Below are 16,491 nucleotides of genomic sequence, written 5' to 3'. Positions count from 1 at the left end.
ATTTAGATACCTAACATAGAACAGGTATTGTTTTGCTGTTTGATTTATTGGATTCAGATTTAATTATTATAGTTTCTTATTCCTAGTAATTTATAGCCATTCAAGGTAGCATAATGAACCAAGACTTACAGCCCAGAGTCATAGAACAAATACCATAAATAGCTGTTATGGTAAAAAACTGGCTATTCGGGCAAAATGAAGATGCCAGGGTTCTGGCAGTTATATGATTTAAAACACTGACCTATGAAAACCCTAATTGAGATGGCCTGTTCTTGGCCCAGGTCTGCCACGTGAACACTAACTGCAAAGTTAATCCCTGTAAATGTTGAACCTGCTCTACCCTGGTGTCCCTGAAGGAGGCAAAGGAAGGCTGGGAATAGTTGTCAGTCTCTGTGTCCCAGGATGCTTGCTTCCGTTTCACAGGGACTCATCCAACACCCTAGGGTGCAGGGCCTATCTGCAGGAAGCTGCCTGGGCTGCAACTCTCCAGAAGAATTTCCCTTCCTGTCTTGAAGCTGAAAGTGAGGGCTGGCATTTACTTACCTTCTGGGCTAACAGTTCTCTCCTTGTTGGTTTTGAATTTAATTTTCGCTATCTTGACACAAAGACCCAAAATATGAGGGTTTTTTTTTGTTCCCACAGGAACAGGCGGTGAGGAGGCAGAGGCACTTACAATTTACCAAAAGGGGGGATACTATATTTAAACAGCATATTAATACACCATGATACAGCTGGGCAGACTGTGTTCCTCCCAGTGAAGGCCGCTGCACTGCTCAAACTTACTAGTGCCATCCAAGCATGCAAAGTGAGAAAATGTGGCTCAGAGTATGCAGGCAAGGAAGGAGAAAGGGAAGGGAGGGAGGGGAAAAGAGGGTGGGAGGAGGAAGTACTGAGAGGACTGGAGGAAGAGGGAAAAAAGGGGGAGAGGAAGTACAGAGGAAAAGGAGAGGGAGAAGTAGGAAAGAAAGGAGAGTGAAAGTAGGGAGAAAGGAAAGGGAGGCAGGAAGCAGGGAGGGGAAGGAGTAAGTGGGTGATAAAGAAGGGAAAAGGGGAGAGAGGTGAAAGAATTTGAATTGAAAGGAGGAAAAGAATCTGGGAAAGCCACACTGGCCTCCACACTGTCCACACAAGATGTAAACTGCTTGGGGCTCCCAGAAAAGCCTTTAACTAAATGTTGTCCTAGTGTGAAATAGAAAATAAAAGGGTATCCTTGTCTTCATCACCACACAAAGGTATTTTTATTTTTATTTGGTTTGCAAGCTTCACCTTCAGTTCCTGCATTTTGCTAGTATCACGTCAAGGATGTGGCTCCTGGGAAGTGACTTAGCATCTTACTGAGACTGTTATTGCTGTTTCAGAGACAGGAAGACACACAGGCAAGGGTCAGGGCTTGTGAGACAAGATCAGGGTGGATGCCTCTAACAAGTTTCTGCAACATGAGGTTGACATGACTTCAAACCTGTGTTATTTAAAATATGACATGCGAAATTCTTCATGTCTGAGTCCAAAAGCCCTCACTGGCATCAATGGGATCAGATCCTGGAAACTCAGAAAAACATGCAACCCTCCAAGGGAGTACATCATACATTGAGAGCTTGCTTTTCAATTTGAATCCAGCTAAATTCTTTCATTTATATTTTATTTTAATTGATGAAGACCCTAATGAAATTAAAGGGTTTTGTTGTTTTGTTTTGTTTTAAAGACAAACTGCCAAAGAGATTTTGGAAGGCTGTGCCATGAGTCCTCAGAAAGAACAAACTAAGCTTATGGATATTACCAGCTCTGAAACCAGAGTTTCAGCAATGTTACCTTTTATTTTCTAGAAATATGTTCAGTAGGTAGTTACTTGATACCAAATGTTACTTTAAAAAAAACCCAAGTTTATATAAAAGCTAGTCTTTTAACAAGAGACTCGTTATATCTAAGGGCCCTCTGAAAAGAAGGGAACGCGTTTAGTCTACAGTTTTAAACGTGGCAGAGATCTCAGTATTGGCTAAACCCATCTAGGTGGGAGCAGCAGTGTTGAAAGTGAAGACTGAGCCTTTCCAGGTGTCACGGGCTTTGATGAATAATACATCGCTACCATTGTGGATCTTAGCAAGTTGCATTTATTCATTCATGCTCATGTTATTTTCCCAAATTAGTTCTAATATCTAATATTTTAAAGATTTACCTCTATTCTGTGTTTGTGTCAGTATATACCATGTCAGTGTAGGTGTCCACAGAGCCTGGGAATGCGGGTGGGGTCACATCCCTCGGAGCTGAAGTTACAGGCACCTGTGGGCTGCGAACTTCTGGGAGAACAGCGAGCACTCTGAACCATTAAGACCTCTCTCTAGCCTGGTAGTCTTTAGTTTTTACCTTGGGTTTGTATTAGAGGCACGTGCTGTATAAATATTTGTTCCATAAGCATTCTGGTGTCCAAAAGGACATTTATGAAGTAAATGTGCCTATACAGCAACCAACAATTCCAGGGCTGGAAAACAAATAAAAACGATACCACATCATACCTTGTTTATTAAGGCAAAGCCTATAAGTGGGTTTCTGAGCCTCATCTTATTTCACATGATGGGCACACTCTACCCATCATTTGTATTATCAGAACATGTTGGAAACAGCCCAATCACTGCATGCCACCTAGTTTTGCTTTATACAGTCTTTTTTTCTTTACACAGTCTTAAACAGAAACTTGCATTGAAATTCTTTGTCTGAGTGAGATGAGATTCAAATGGTTGCTCTTTCCAGCTTGTGTGATAAATCTAGCTTATATTGAAGTTCCTAAACCGATCCTCAGTTTTCCTGGTGAAGTCAGAAGCAGACTAGGCAGTTCTATCTGGACACTGTTCCCAGTTGGTTGAATCTGCATGGGATGCAATTTACCAGGGTGTGTCTCCATCAGGGCTGAATGCAAACCTGACAGTGGAAAATAAATCCACCAAGAAACAATAACAATGCCAGGTTCCCGGATATGATGTTGGTCAAAGGCAAAGTATATGTGCCTACCAGAAAAGGGATGGCGGGCCTACCCCACACATCAAGGAGTAAAGGAGCTGTGCCCTCCATCAAAAGCATTTCTACCACAGGCTTGTTTAAAATAGAAGGCGAAAGCACTGTTTCAAGAAAGGAAGTGAGTTACAGTTCTTCTGTTTCTACCCCAAATAACTTCACTATGTTTAACACAAAAGTGAACATTAACCCACTACAGTCAATCGTACCACTCCAATAGAAAATCCTGATTTGTATAAGTACTGAGCTCAAGCCAATTTAGAACGGGCCATATTTGCCAGGCATGCTTAGTTGTAAACTTACCTTTGTATGACCTCCCATCAAAATGAAAGATATACATTTACTGTGTTTTTTATTTTAGCTCAGACCCCATTAGCATCTATAAGGCCAAAGTTCAGTTAATGCTGAACTGTATTGAATGGTAGAAAAGACAAGCTACAGGATGCTAGCCTCCCTCCTCTATGTTCTAAGGTGATAAGGCAACTAAATTTTAAGAATGCTGTTTAAATTTTTGCTTTCTACATGAACATTCACACAGTCTATTACAGCCTGGTAACCTTCTTTTATTTCGGATTGAAAATTAGCTGCTAAAAAAATTAGCTGCTAAAAAAATTAGCTGCTATTATCTGCAATATAAATGACCTAAAAAGTGATACCTGGGGTAGGGAATATTAATATTATAGGATTTGGCAGGAACTAGTCTGTGGGAAGACAGGTGATAAATGTAATTGTGTCGCCTTCCTTGCCAATCATAGCAGGGGGTATTAAAGCAGCTATAATGTGTGCTGGTGTGAGTTGTTGGCACACTCAGCTGCACACTCCATGGCAGTGTCTCTAAGTTTCTGCTCAGCTGTGTAGTGTAAACTCATAAATCAGAAGAATGTCAAGTTACTCTTCATGGGCTGTTTCTTCCCTGTTAGTGTTTGTGTCTCATGGAGTTTGCTCAAGTTTACATACTCATTGAACAAATCTTTCTGAGACCCTGCTGCGCACCAGTTCCAGTGATCAGAGATACATGCATGACAGATAATTTCTCCTCTCTCTTTGGTCAGGGTCTTTAGTGACTAAACGATCATAGAAGCCTGTGCAGATGGCAGTAAGTGTACCCATGGGTCAACAGATAAAGTTTTCTGTGCTAAGTGCTTTCATTGTGTGGAGTCCCTGGGAGTCATGGAGTAAGGAGTCTCCTGGCCTGTTGGAGGAAAGCCTCTAAGGCATGCAGATGGGTGAAGATGTGGGGTGTATTCTGCAGAACCGTGGCTGCAGCACAGCTGCAGAAGCACAGCATAGATAGCTGAGGTGGGGATTCCAGGAGTGAAATTCAGAGAATGTGGTAGTCTGCTCCTATCTGTGAGGCGAATGAGAAGGGAAGCGTATTTTGACACACAGTATCATGTATGTCAGTCAATGGTTATCTTGGGCCTGTCTGGAGGTAGGGAAATATAGAAGAGATCATGGAACAGCAGAGATGCTTGCCTCATGGTGGCCAGGAGGGAGAAATTACAAGAAAGAAGCAGAAGCCATCTTCTGATGATCCCCTTCAAGGTTGTACTCCCAAAGTCTTAACTACCATGTCCTCATGACTGAGCGTTCTATTACTCAAGTTTATGGCAGGTTGCCTTTGACTTAAGACCTTTGGGAAGTATTTGAAACTAGCCTTGTAGGGATGATGGGAACAGAGCCAAATTGAGTGTTGTGTATACAGTTGAAGGAATTCTACTTTTTCCTCTGGAGACTTGGTGACTGACCGGGGATTTTCTAGTATAGTTGCATTTCAGGGAACCACTGTAGATATTATCTGAGTAATGTCTAGCATAGACTTCATTCCAGTGAGAATATGATGACTGAAATGGATGGAAACTTCTGGGAAATTTCTGCCTGCTTCTAGGAACACCCTGACATTAGAGGTAAGAGGATTTGGTGGGAAACATGATAAAAGCAAGAACCAAGTAGGAACTCATGGTGTTTAGGATGTTTAAAGAGACACATTCCTATCACATATACCTCATCCACTACTAATTGCACTTTCAGTTTCATGTCCCTGATCCCCATTGTCACTGCTCTTTACCTAGATCAACCAGGAATGGGCCTCGCTTGCTGCTTTTTCCTATACAGGACAGCCTGACACAGATTGAGGGTCATTTTTTTCTAAAGTGTAGCTCTATGTAACACTGCCAGTCTTCAATGGTTAAGTTGATATTTGGATAAAGGACTGTCATCACAGATGACTGGGCATTAGAGCAGACTCCATCCGAGTAGTTTAGATACTGAGGACCACATGAGAATTCTATACTATAAGCTGCTGACAGTTCTCTGTGCTCATGCTAGGGTTAAGTAAGTACTGCATTTAAAGAAAATGGTACATGTCCAATTGGGTTGTAATTAGGGGTAGGATGTGTATTTCCCGGTCCTGTAGGAAGAAAATAACATGTCTTGTTGTTGAAAATGTCCTCTGTTTTCAAACCTGTGTTTAGGGTCTAGGCAAATGGTTTATAATTCATTTTAAATGAGTATTTGCTCATTAGGTCAAAACAGGAAAAAAAAAGTCCAATGATAACAAACTGTTTAAATAGATTTATAGATCTTTCTAGAGAGCAACACTAGGCAAAAACATGGGACTCTAGGAAGTAGATAGCACAGATGGAAGGTTGAACACACTGGAGATAAAACAAAGCTCAGTGTAGATTACAAAATCTTTTGGGTGTTGGTGCTAGCTAAGACAAAAATAAAAAGCAGTATGCATTTAAGAATTGGGGGTATATACATTTCTGGTTCCCTTCAACATCCTCACCACTTCTTTTTACTATAGTGTGTGTGTGTGCGTGTGTGTGTGTGTGTGTGTGTGTGTGTGTGTGTGTGTGTGTGTGTGTGTGGTGTGAGCAGGTCACATGTCTGTACAATGCTCAGAACAGCAAAAAGAAGGCTGTGTGGTCCCCATGCACCAGATCTGGAGTTAGAGGTGCTTGTTATCTTTCCAACTAGGGTGCTGGGACTTGAACTCTTGGGTCTTCTAACCACTCAGTCATCTCTATAGCCTGGCTATAATTTCTTTGCCAAGGTAAAACATTTAACAAAAAACAAAGAAGGTGACTAGAGCTGATGCATCAAATATTTATATGCAGTGTTGAGACTCCCAAGTTCCTAGGAGATGTGGCTGAGGCAATAAGCTGAGAGAATCGCCAAGTCAAATGTGTAGATTTTTTAAATAGAGAAAATATAGTAGAGATAAGGAACTTTTGACAGTCAGAGGGAGGGTTATTACAGCAAATGATGGTTGTTTTATTACCCCTCTGCTAGGACTATAAAGCATTCATGTTTACATCTGATACATCCATTTATTCCTTTTTTCACAAGAAAAAAATACACGTGATAGCAATTTGTTTTCTTACCCTGCAATTTAAATATTTCAAACTTGATGTGCTGGGGCCTCCTTTGGAGTTATGACATGACAGTCTCATGAATATCAGCATTAATGTCATAAAACATAATTTAAGGAAAACTCATGAGCTGAAGTTCCTTTCCAAAATATGCATTCATTTGTTTGTTTGTTTGTTCATCTAGCTGCATCTGTGATCTCTCTCTCTTTTGTGCCTGAGAGATCTTGACTGGAAAGTCTAAACAGCTGAAAATGTGCTAGCACACAAATATGAACCTTTGGCTGTCAATGCATTAAATACAGAGAAATTAAGTATGTGATTATTTCATACATCTCTTCCCTATATAGAGAATATCAGAAAGAGCACAAAAGGAGATGTCACGGTTTACAGTAACATTGTAGTTGATTTTTAAATTATTGGAATTAACTTCTAAAGATATATACATATACATTTGTGTATGTATATCTATCTATCTATCATCTATGTGTCTATCATCTATCTATAGTGTGTGTGTGTGTGTGTGTGTGTGTGTGTGTGTGTGTGTGTGTGTGTAAAGCCAGGGATAACCCTGAGCACCTGATGGTCCTCCTGTTTCTCCCTTCCATGTGCCAGGCTCACAGGAACACACCACCTTTTCCTGCTTTATGTGGCTCTGTGTATCATGCCCAAGGATTCGTGTACCCTAGGTGAGCACTTTCCCAGCTGAGATACATCTGAAGCCCAGAAGAATATATTTCAGATGTTTACCACTTTGGCAAAGTATTAATTCAATTACAAGTGCAATGTCATCATAAACAGGAGTCTTATGAATACATCTGACCATCTAATATGTGGTATACTTCCCACTAGAAATTAACCTTACTTTGACATAAGGCATTCTCACAACAAAATCAGGCCACACTGAATTACACACCTTAATCTGTCAGGGATGGTGTGTTTTGTTTTCTGATGAAGCTATCTAGGAGCTTTTCTTCATGATCCAAAGTTCAGAGATTAAACAACTGCAAACTGGCAAGTAAGTGTGCTGCTCAGGTCCAAACTCAGGATTTTGGGTTAAAAGCAGGAGGTATTCCACAACATTTGAAAATCAGTCAATGCACTTCCTGTACATAGTCACTTGCTACAACATGACAAAATCAGGAAATAGATAAATGTTACATTCTTAGTGTTTTGGCTATTCGTATTTGACAGCCTTGAAGAAAACACCTTTCCTACCTTGGTGCATTTAAAATTCTGAATGTAAATCAATCTCCAACACATCTTGTCATTATAAACTTAAAACATCTATCTAGACCTAAAACCAGGTGGCTTAGCTTTATAGTGAAGCTCAGTGTGAATCTTGAAAAGTAAGATGGACAGTGGTAGAGGCAGATACCTGATGACACCGACTTTTAAATTCTATATGCTGTCATGTGTACACACATATGAGCACATTAACACATGTATATCTTATGTACAAATCCTAAAATATGAAACATGGTGAACATAGTGGAAAATGAGTGTTTTTCAGGTAACATCTATTTATGGAAGTTCTTTGTGGACTTCTCATTTAACATGTCTGATGAGAAATATTTTATTCAAAATTCCATAAAAATTGATCTTTAGCAAATCAAAAATGGTATGGAAACTTTTCAAAATTTTCATGGGAAAGCTCTGTTTACATAGATAGTTAAGATTTTATATGAGATGAGATATTTTGATTAAATTACCTTATAAAATGTTTGCAATTATAGTAGACACACAACGAAAAATAAAACATATAAATCATAAAATAAATTAAGCCCCATATATGCATTAACGGAGCTTGTTAAATCCCTGCTAGGCATAGAAACTTCTACATGCTTTAGCCTGTATAAGACTGGCTACTAGCTCAGCTCAGAATCACCTCGGCAAAAGTGGCTCCTGTCAGTAACACACAACACCTCCCATAGTGATGTCTATTTCAAGTGAACTGTGATGCAGAAGGACGAAGAAACAAAGCCCACCTAAACCTCCCTGAAATTATCCTTGTTTTCAAGGTTTAGTGCGGCTTGCTAGCTGCTGGAGTTCCAAACTCGAGGTTCCCGTGCAGGGTTCGTGCCTGGCACTGTTGCTTCAGCCAAATGATTGTGACAGAACTCCACTGCTTTAGTCACTGTCATCTCAGAGAATCAAGGCTGAGTGCTGCAGAATGGCTTCTCCCCTAGGGTAGCCACCTGAGCTCCTGTGATGGTCTGAACCCCAATCACTGATGGTGTTGTGGGAGCTTTTCCTTGACATTTGCCTGGATGCAGGAACCTTACAGGGCAAAAGCCCACAGTCCACAGCCTTATCTTGTCCACGGCTATGTAAAAGGGGCTTCATTCTAACTAGCACATCTGTTTGTACTCATTATGTAAGGAAGATCATTTGTTAATAGGCGACAGCTAACTGTTCTGCAACGTGCATATGCTTCTAAATCACAAGGTTGAGTACTGTGAGACAAAAATATGTGGTCACTTAAAATAGTTTGTTGCTAAACAGAAGGAGGTGGGGTGGTAATGGAACGATAGAAATAGGATAAAGAGGAAGAGGATAAAAGGGAAGAAGAGAAGATGAGAAAGGGGAGGAAGATGAAGATGAAGAAGAGTAAAGGAGAAAGAGGATGGTGATGATGACAATGATGAGGAGGAGGAGTGGAGAGGGGGGAAGGGCACTGTAAAGAGTTTCCATTCAGTTAAAACCTGCAATGCGGATCCCAATCCATGCCAACACAGCTAATGCTCTAACTCAGTTCCACTGTAGATATCCTCCCAAGTTCCAAGCCTCTTACAGTTGTGCCTCCACAGAAACTCTATGTTTAACTTTGGGAAACGGTGAGGAGAGTTATGGATGTGGCTGAACTTTGATTATAAACGGTGCTTGTTCCCATGCACAGGGGTATGTGGAATAAGAAGAATAGCAAAGGAAGGGAGACTCTCTTTGTGGGGAGGATTTGAGTAGCTAACAGCTCAATTTGCTGCTATGTTGGTAAGAAACTCTACCTGGAGAGCCCCAGTGATGTTTGGCAGCCGTGCACAGACAGCAGAACAAGCCTAAAACTGTCGAAGTGTTCATACTGCAGTGACTGCTATTTAAGGGTTTGTAGGTGTGTCTATGATGGTGTTCCTTGCACTCTGCAAAATGTGAGCAAAGAGGCCACTCTCTAAATGCACACAAAATACTATATATTTAGGGAATGGTATAGGCAGATCCTTGTATTTGTTTTAAGAATGAGTGTAAAGAAGATAGAAATACTATAAAACCACATTCTGCATTACATTTCATGCAAAATAAGCATTACTTTTGAGGTAGTTTTGGGAAACTGAAATAGAACTTAGGGTATAATTAAGTTTTCCTCCAGTATTTCCACACAATAGGGCACTGTGCTCCACAGCCCCTTTGTGGGGTGGGGACAGACAGTGTATTTCTTTTGCGAAGTCCCAGATACCTCCATATGCATATGACATAAGACTGGCAGGGGTCATTGGAAGCTAGAAGGCTCCAGGCCTCAGCCACAAGCCAGTGTGTGAGAAGCAGCTACGAGAAACTCCATCCATGGCCATTATGTCAAATGGTCTCATGGAACAGAGCTACTTCTCTATGGAAAAATAATTTTAGCAGACTTAATTTTAAGACACGGTGTATTTTATAGACGTGTAAGTGAGCCTTTCTGATGTGCATTTCATTTCCTCTTTAAGACTTCGTTATTCACACTCCAATATTCTCAGTGAAGAAGACAAAATCTATCACTTGGGGAAGTTGGTTGAAACAAGCTTGAGAATAATTATTTAAAAACAAATTTATTACAGAGAGATATGGATATTTTGTCCAAAATGTTGTGATTCATTGACATAAACTGCTCAAGAACTATCCTATCCTACCTCACAAATATCTGCCAGCACGTGTGTGTGGCTGGCGAACAGCCTTCATTGTATTCAATGGGTTTTGATTTATTTTTTTCCTTTAATTTACGTTGCTGCATTTATTAGTTATAGGATGCATTAGAGGCTTGGGGAGAGGCCTGAGCCATGAAAATTGTTGGTCCACAAGCCTGAAGACCTGAGTTGGGATCCCTATCACAGTAGGGGGGAAAAACGGGAATAGAGTCACGGGACTGCAACCCTTGGACTAGAGAGGTGGAGATCCTGTATAGTCAAGAGGCATGACATTGACAATGACTGATGAACATCTCCAGGAGTGAAATGTCCTCAGAGTCCTGGAGGGTGTATGACCCACTTTCAGTATTAGCTTAGAGCTGTGGTTCTCAACTTGTGGGTTGTAACTACCTTAGGGGGGGTGCTCAAATGATCCTTTCAAATGGGGTGATACATGATATATCCTGCACATTACATATTTAAGTTATGATTCATAAAAGTAGCAAAATTACAATTATGAAGTAGCAACAAAAATAATGTTATGGTTGGGGGTCAGCACAACTCTAGAAACCATATTAAAGGGCCACAGCATCAGGAGGGTTGAGAACCACTGCCCTAGAGATTAGCTACAACCCAGGTTCAGGAAAGCCTTCCATTTTACAAAATGTTCAGACAGCCACACTAACATAGAAGGTGTTCTTAAATAAAATCACCATTAGAGACAATCTCAGACTTCTTATGCAAAGAATTTGCAGCGGAGGTTACGAGTGAAGAGTTTCAAAATAGGAGAGTCCGCTAGTTCAACTTCTGTACTTCCTGCACTGTTCTGATGTGAGGAAAATGTTGATTACCACATGCATTAACAAGGTACTACCTTAAAAAGCAGTTTCATTATGGCGTTTCTTTTTGTTTGTTTGTATTATTCAATCAAATCTGTTTTTATCATTTTTCCCCCTGCTATTCCTCAGAATCCTCCCCATCCTGCTGTCTTCTCTCCAGAAGCCTCGCATTTGCTTTTATCTCGCATGTGACATCAGCCCTTTGCTCTCCTTCCCGCCAGCTCTTTCTCTCTCCTAATTTGATAGGCTACAGCCTTCCCTGCACCCCTCCTTTACATATATACAAATGCCTAAGTCAGGATCTGCAGATGACAGGGAACATGTGATGTGTGTATCCTTCTAACACCGCAGCACCTCTCTCCTGCCACGGAGATGCTCACCATGGTTGTTCACTGCTCCACTGTTCACAACAAGGAAATGGAATCAGCCCAGATGTCCGCCAACAGAAGAATAAGTATTTTTTTTAAATGTGACCTATATACACGATGGGATTTAAGTCAGCTTCTAAGGAAAATAGAATTATGAAACTTTCAGAGCACATGTGTGCATTTTCTATTCCTAGACAACTGTCTTCAGCTTCAGGATTTCAGTGAAAAAAAAAAAAACCCAGAAACAAGGACTCTGTGATCATAGACACACAATTGACTCGAAGACTGGACAGTGCACTTGCGATTCCAAGACATGCAGTTCTGTCACCAGGACGTGTTTTACAAAAGACTGTGCCTTATTTTTAAGTCACCCCTGAGCACTGCCAACAATATCTGCTGATGCTGAGAACAAGTCCTTAATTCAGAATTAGCCCATGTTCCTGCAACCCAAATGTGCTAACATTCGATTTAGCTCCATAATTGTGGCCATAGACAGGATGCCCTCAAAGTGTTCCTGTGGAGAGTACTCTACTTTCTTTTATAAAAACATTTTTATGCCCTGAGTTATCTTCCTGACTTCATCAGCTGCCTGCTGAACACCACCTGTCTTTTTGGCATTAGGACATCCTTTTGAAGTGCTGGCTTTGCCTTTCCAGGGCAAATGGAGCTCATTCTGTGCACAAGTGGCCACAGGTGTGCTTCATTTAAGACACTGGGGCAAGGATGGGTGGCACAAGAGAGGAGCCACCCATGGAAGTGATGGCGCTTGATGTTCTATACTGACTCCCTGTGATGATCCACTCCTACATGGGCTCTAGAATTTGCTTGAAAAGATTCAAGCAACTTTGAAATCGGCAGGATGCCACTGTGACAGATGGGTCTCCATGTGGCCACGATGCCAAGTCTTCTATGCATCAAGTGTCTCTGCTGAAGGTCTGAGCCTCCGCCAGTCATATCCAAATGGATGTCTGTCTCCCGACCTGGAGACGGTGTGTGAAGCTTCGGGATCTTCCAGGTCCCACAGCCCAAGGCTCTAATTCTCCCCTCCCTTGGGTCTGCTCAGAGGCTGGGGAGCTCATAATTGAGAGTTAAATTGACGCAGGCATCATTCCTGCTTTCTGTTGCACCTTCTGCTGCAGACAGCCCAGGAAACCTCAGTGCTGTCTCCTCTGCGTGTGCTGGTTCATGGAAACTCTAGGAAGAAAACACACGCTGGGACCAGGCATGAGCAAGGAAGACAGCATGCAGATTCTCTGAAATTCGATGTTTCGGTGCAAACACTTCAGTGCCTAAATGTATATCAGAATCTGTGGTTGTTAATCTACATGTAAATGTTTCTTTAAGACGCATAGCTTTTCACAAGCATAATAAATCCATGAAGGAAACTCTGTTACTATGGTGTGACTGGAGTATGTTAATGAATAGCAGTGTTTGTGTTGCATTTTCTTTTGTGTGTGCATATGCATTAACTACAAATACATATGCATATATAATACATAGATATGTGTATGCTTATACATATGTGGTATATATTTATATGTAAATAATTCTTATGTGTATGATGGTGAGCTTTTTGATCCCATGCCCTTCATTTGGCAGCCACAATCTGTAAGACCTAATTTAGCATGACCTTATTAGACACAAGGAGCTAAATAGCCTTCAGGATCTTTCTGAAAATGAATTACAGTGGCTCCTGCCCAGCTTTTTGACATTAGAGAGAATGCATCCCACTTCTTTGCACAAGGTAACTTCCATCTGTCTGCCGGAATATCCCTTTTCTTTCTTGTGATGTCAGTCAAGGTGGGTGTAATAGCAGAGGGCCAAGTTATGATTGTCCATAGGTCTACCCTCTAGAGTTTCTCTTATGCTACTATTGGTCATGAACTTTTTTTAGGTTGTTATATAAGCTGACAAAATCCATGGTGCTCTTGAGGATGAGACCATCTAATTCTTTATTACATTCTGCCTCTCTAGGCTTATTGGTATGAATTGAAGCCTAGCAGAAAATCTGCTGGGAACTTCAGAAGCAGAATGGCGACTCTGCCACTTTATCTTCCAATGTGTGAGAATAAAGTGCCTCTGTGCCCCCTATAGTATGTTTACCTCACTTGCAGTAAGTCCTGCCACACTTTCTTTTCATATCTGTAAATCTCGCAATGTTACAGTTTTCTCTTTTGCCTTCAACATCTTCTGAAGGAGAAACCATTCTCAGAATTGAATGTGAAGTTCAGTGTGTTAAATATAAGTTCATGTTTATATTTGCATATATATGCATATGCATTTGAATGCATTATACATTTACATATTTGTAAATAATTCTCATATTTGTGATAGTGAGCTTTCAGAACTATGACCTTTATTTGCCAGCCATAATCTTTAAGATATAATTTAATATCCATAGGTTAAAAATCTTTCTTTCTGCTAATTTAGGTGTCAAATTGCCATTTGCCTTCCACAGAAGTATTTCTCATGAATCACAATATCATACCTAATACATGAAATTATAATCACTGGATTTATAATTTTAAACCTTAATTGGATACAATTAATTAGAGCCCTATTTTTATAGATTCCTTTGATAATTACATTAATTAAGAAGGATGCACCATAATTGGGTTCTGTCGAAACAGTAATATCCCTGGCAGCTGCTGGCTAGAGAAACCTTCCTCATTATGATGCCCTGAAGAACATGGTGGAAGGGTTGGTGTGTGACTTGGCACTGTGTGCCCGATTCTGGAAACACGTGAACAATTCCCTTGTTTGCTGGTTTGTCAATGGTTCTTCCTAAGATTAATTATAGCCAGGAAAGGTCTGATAATGGAATGCTAATCTACAGCATGCATCTGGTGAGAATGAAGTTTTTCTGGGCACTGAAACCATGTGGGTAGAGAATGATAAAATGATCCATAGACACGTGTTGGAGACTTGCCCCCGTGTTGCCCTCTGATGGCATGGGTTGCGATGGGAAACGAAGCCCTTGGGAATTCTCATGCTGAAGAGTGATGGTTTGTTCCCATCCTCATCAGTGACATGACATTTATGGAACCTCTATCCAGGCACTGCCTTGGGATTATAAAGGCAAGGAGGCATCCAGACCCAAAGAACCATCTATACTAAGAAGAGATGGGTTGAGGTAAATGCTGATGGTGATCTCAGTTGCTTGGTGTCAGGCACAGCCACAGAGCTCATGAGTCTTCAGATTCTGGACATGGAAACAAGGAAGCATCTGTAGACAGTCCTCATAGGAACATGCTCTACATCCCCACTGCCACAGACCTATCTAAGTCTCCAGTTTTTTTCCTTTCCCCCACATTTCTCCTACAGAAGCTAGTGTGTACATCCTAGGCTTGTAAAACTTTGCAACTACTTGAAGTCTGCTGGCAGTTATTCTGCTTATATTGGAGGGGAACAAAAAACACTAGAAGAAAGAAAAGACAATAGAAGTGTAGTACGTAAATGTAGTCAGCATTCATCAAGAAGCAAGAGAGTAGAGCTAACACAGCAGGAAGGGTTAGGAGAAGTGCAGGCTTAGGATGTTGAAGATGGATCTAAGAAACACTGTGTCATCTGGTCTGATGGTTGTGACACTAAACTCATTGAATGAGTTTCGTTTCCTACCACCTTCCCTCTGACTGTCTTTCACCTTGGCATTAACTCCAAGCTAATGGTCTTCCTGCCTTTCAGCTTGAGTCCTGATGTCATTTTAATTCAGTCAGCTGCCTCCACGTGCTTTCCGCAGCGACGTCAGTGTTAGCTTGGAAAGCAGGCCTCCCCCTTACTCAGTGAGAGAACACGCTAATTTTAAGCACCCTCTCTTTTTCTTCTCTGAGGCTGTGTTAAGCACTAGAAAAGCATAGGCTTTGTGATTGTACAGTGCTGGAATCCAGTCTTCTCTTACTAATTATCTCATTTTTGGCAAGCTTCATTAACTTTTTGGAAGCTCGATTTTCTCATCTAGAATCTACAGAGATTAAACTATTTTTGCTACTGGGTGGGAACTAGAGATCTCAGATGGCGTTGCTAAATGGAGGGCCTCGAACACTATAGAAGTACAAAAGTAGCATAACTTGTTCTTCCTGTCCGAGAGGATCATTGCTTCTTCCTCTTGCACGTTGCAAATTAAGGAGCTACTCTTATGACGTATTCAGCTCACGCAAAGATGATCACCAAATACCTGTTGCAGTTAGTTGCCTTAATATAGAATCACTGGGCCTATAAGTCTTATTCACGCATTTATTATAAGTAGCAATAATGGTGCTAACATGCCAGGAAGGGACAAGTGTCTAGAATTATATATATTATTATATTATGTATTATATATAACATAATATACAATATATTCTAATATATATTCTATTCATCAATGACTGTCCTACCAAAAAAATGAAGTTGTCATCACTTGTCTTGATCTATTTGTATTTTTACACAAAGTTGAAATCTGTGTTGTGCTCAAAATTCTGCAAAACACTTTAATAGAAAAAGCTGAGGTAAGAAACTGAGTCATGAACTATTCATTAGCCTTCCTATTTCTCAAACTGGACAAGATGGGGAAGAATTCATTCATTTAGATAACTTATGGTCACTGCTTTTCAAACACCAACTGCTTTCAAAAGTACCTTCCACAACAGAGTTGGTATAGGGTGATTCTTCAAATGGTGATTCTTTAAAAAAAAAAAACAAACTCAAAACCAAATTGACTTCTCTCCACATGTTGCGGTCACCCTATACAGATATTCATGTATACTTCTTTTTTCTCTATAGAAGAGTTGATTCAGGACTTGATTAAAGCTCACCTCCCCCCTCCAGGGTTGACTCAGCTTCAAGGTAGTTTGGGGATTTGCCAACTCAACCCACTTCTGGAGTTTGAAGAGTTATTTATTCTAAGAATTATATAATCACTTCCCCACAGGAGCTCAAAATGCTTCTGTCAGGAGGCCTCTGCCATCCCTGGAGGCAGCTAAGGGCAGGTGTTGGTCATAGATTTTTACTGCCTTGATGTTAAGGAAAATTACTATGGACTGCTGGT

At 40.7% G+C, this 16,491-nt stretch overlaps 1 protein-coding gene across 2 annotated transcripts in view; it reads left to right on the top strand.

Annotated features, from left to right (window-relative positions):
* The window catches only part of CSMD1 (CUB and Sushi multiple domains 1), a 1,521,983-nt gene that overhangs the window by 49,529 nt on the left and 1,455,963 nt on the right, over positions 1–16,491 (top strand). The gene's annotated exons all lie outside the window — the stretch shown is intronic.

Source organism: Acomys minous, assembly GCF_964271855.1.
Source record: "Acomys minous genome assembly, chromosome: 15".
Lineage (NCBI taxonomy): Eukaryota > Metazoa > Chordata > Mammalia > Rodentia > Muridae > Acomys > Acomys minous.
The sequence above is the reverse complement of the archived record's forward strand: the minus strand, read 5'-3'. Positions and strand labels throughout refer to the sequence as shown.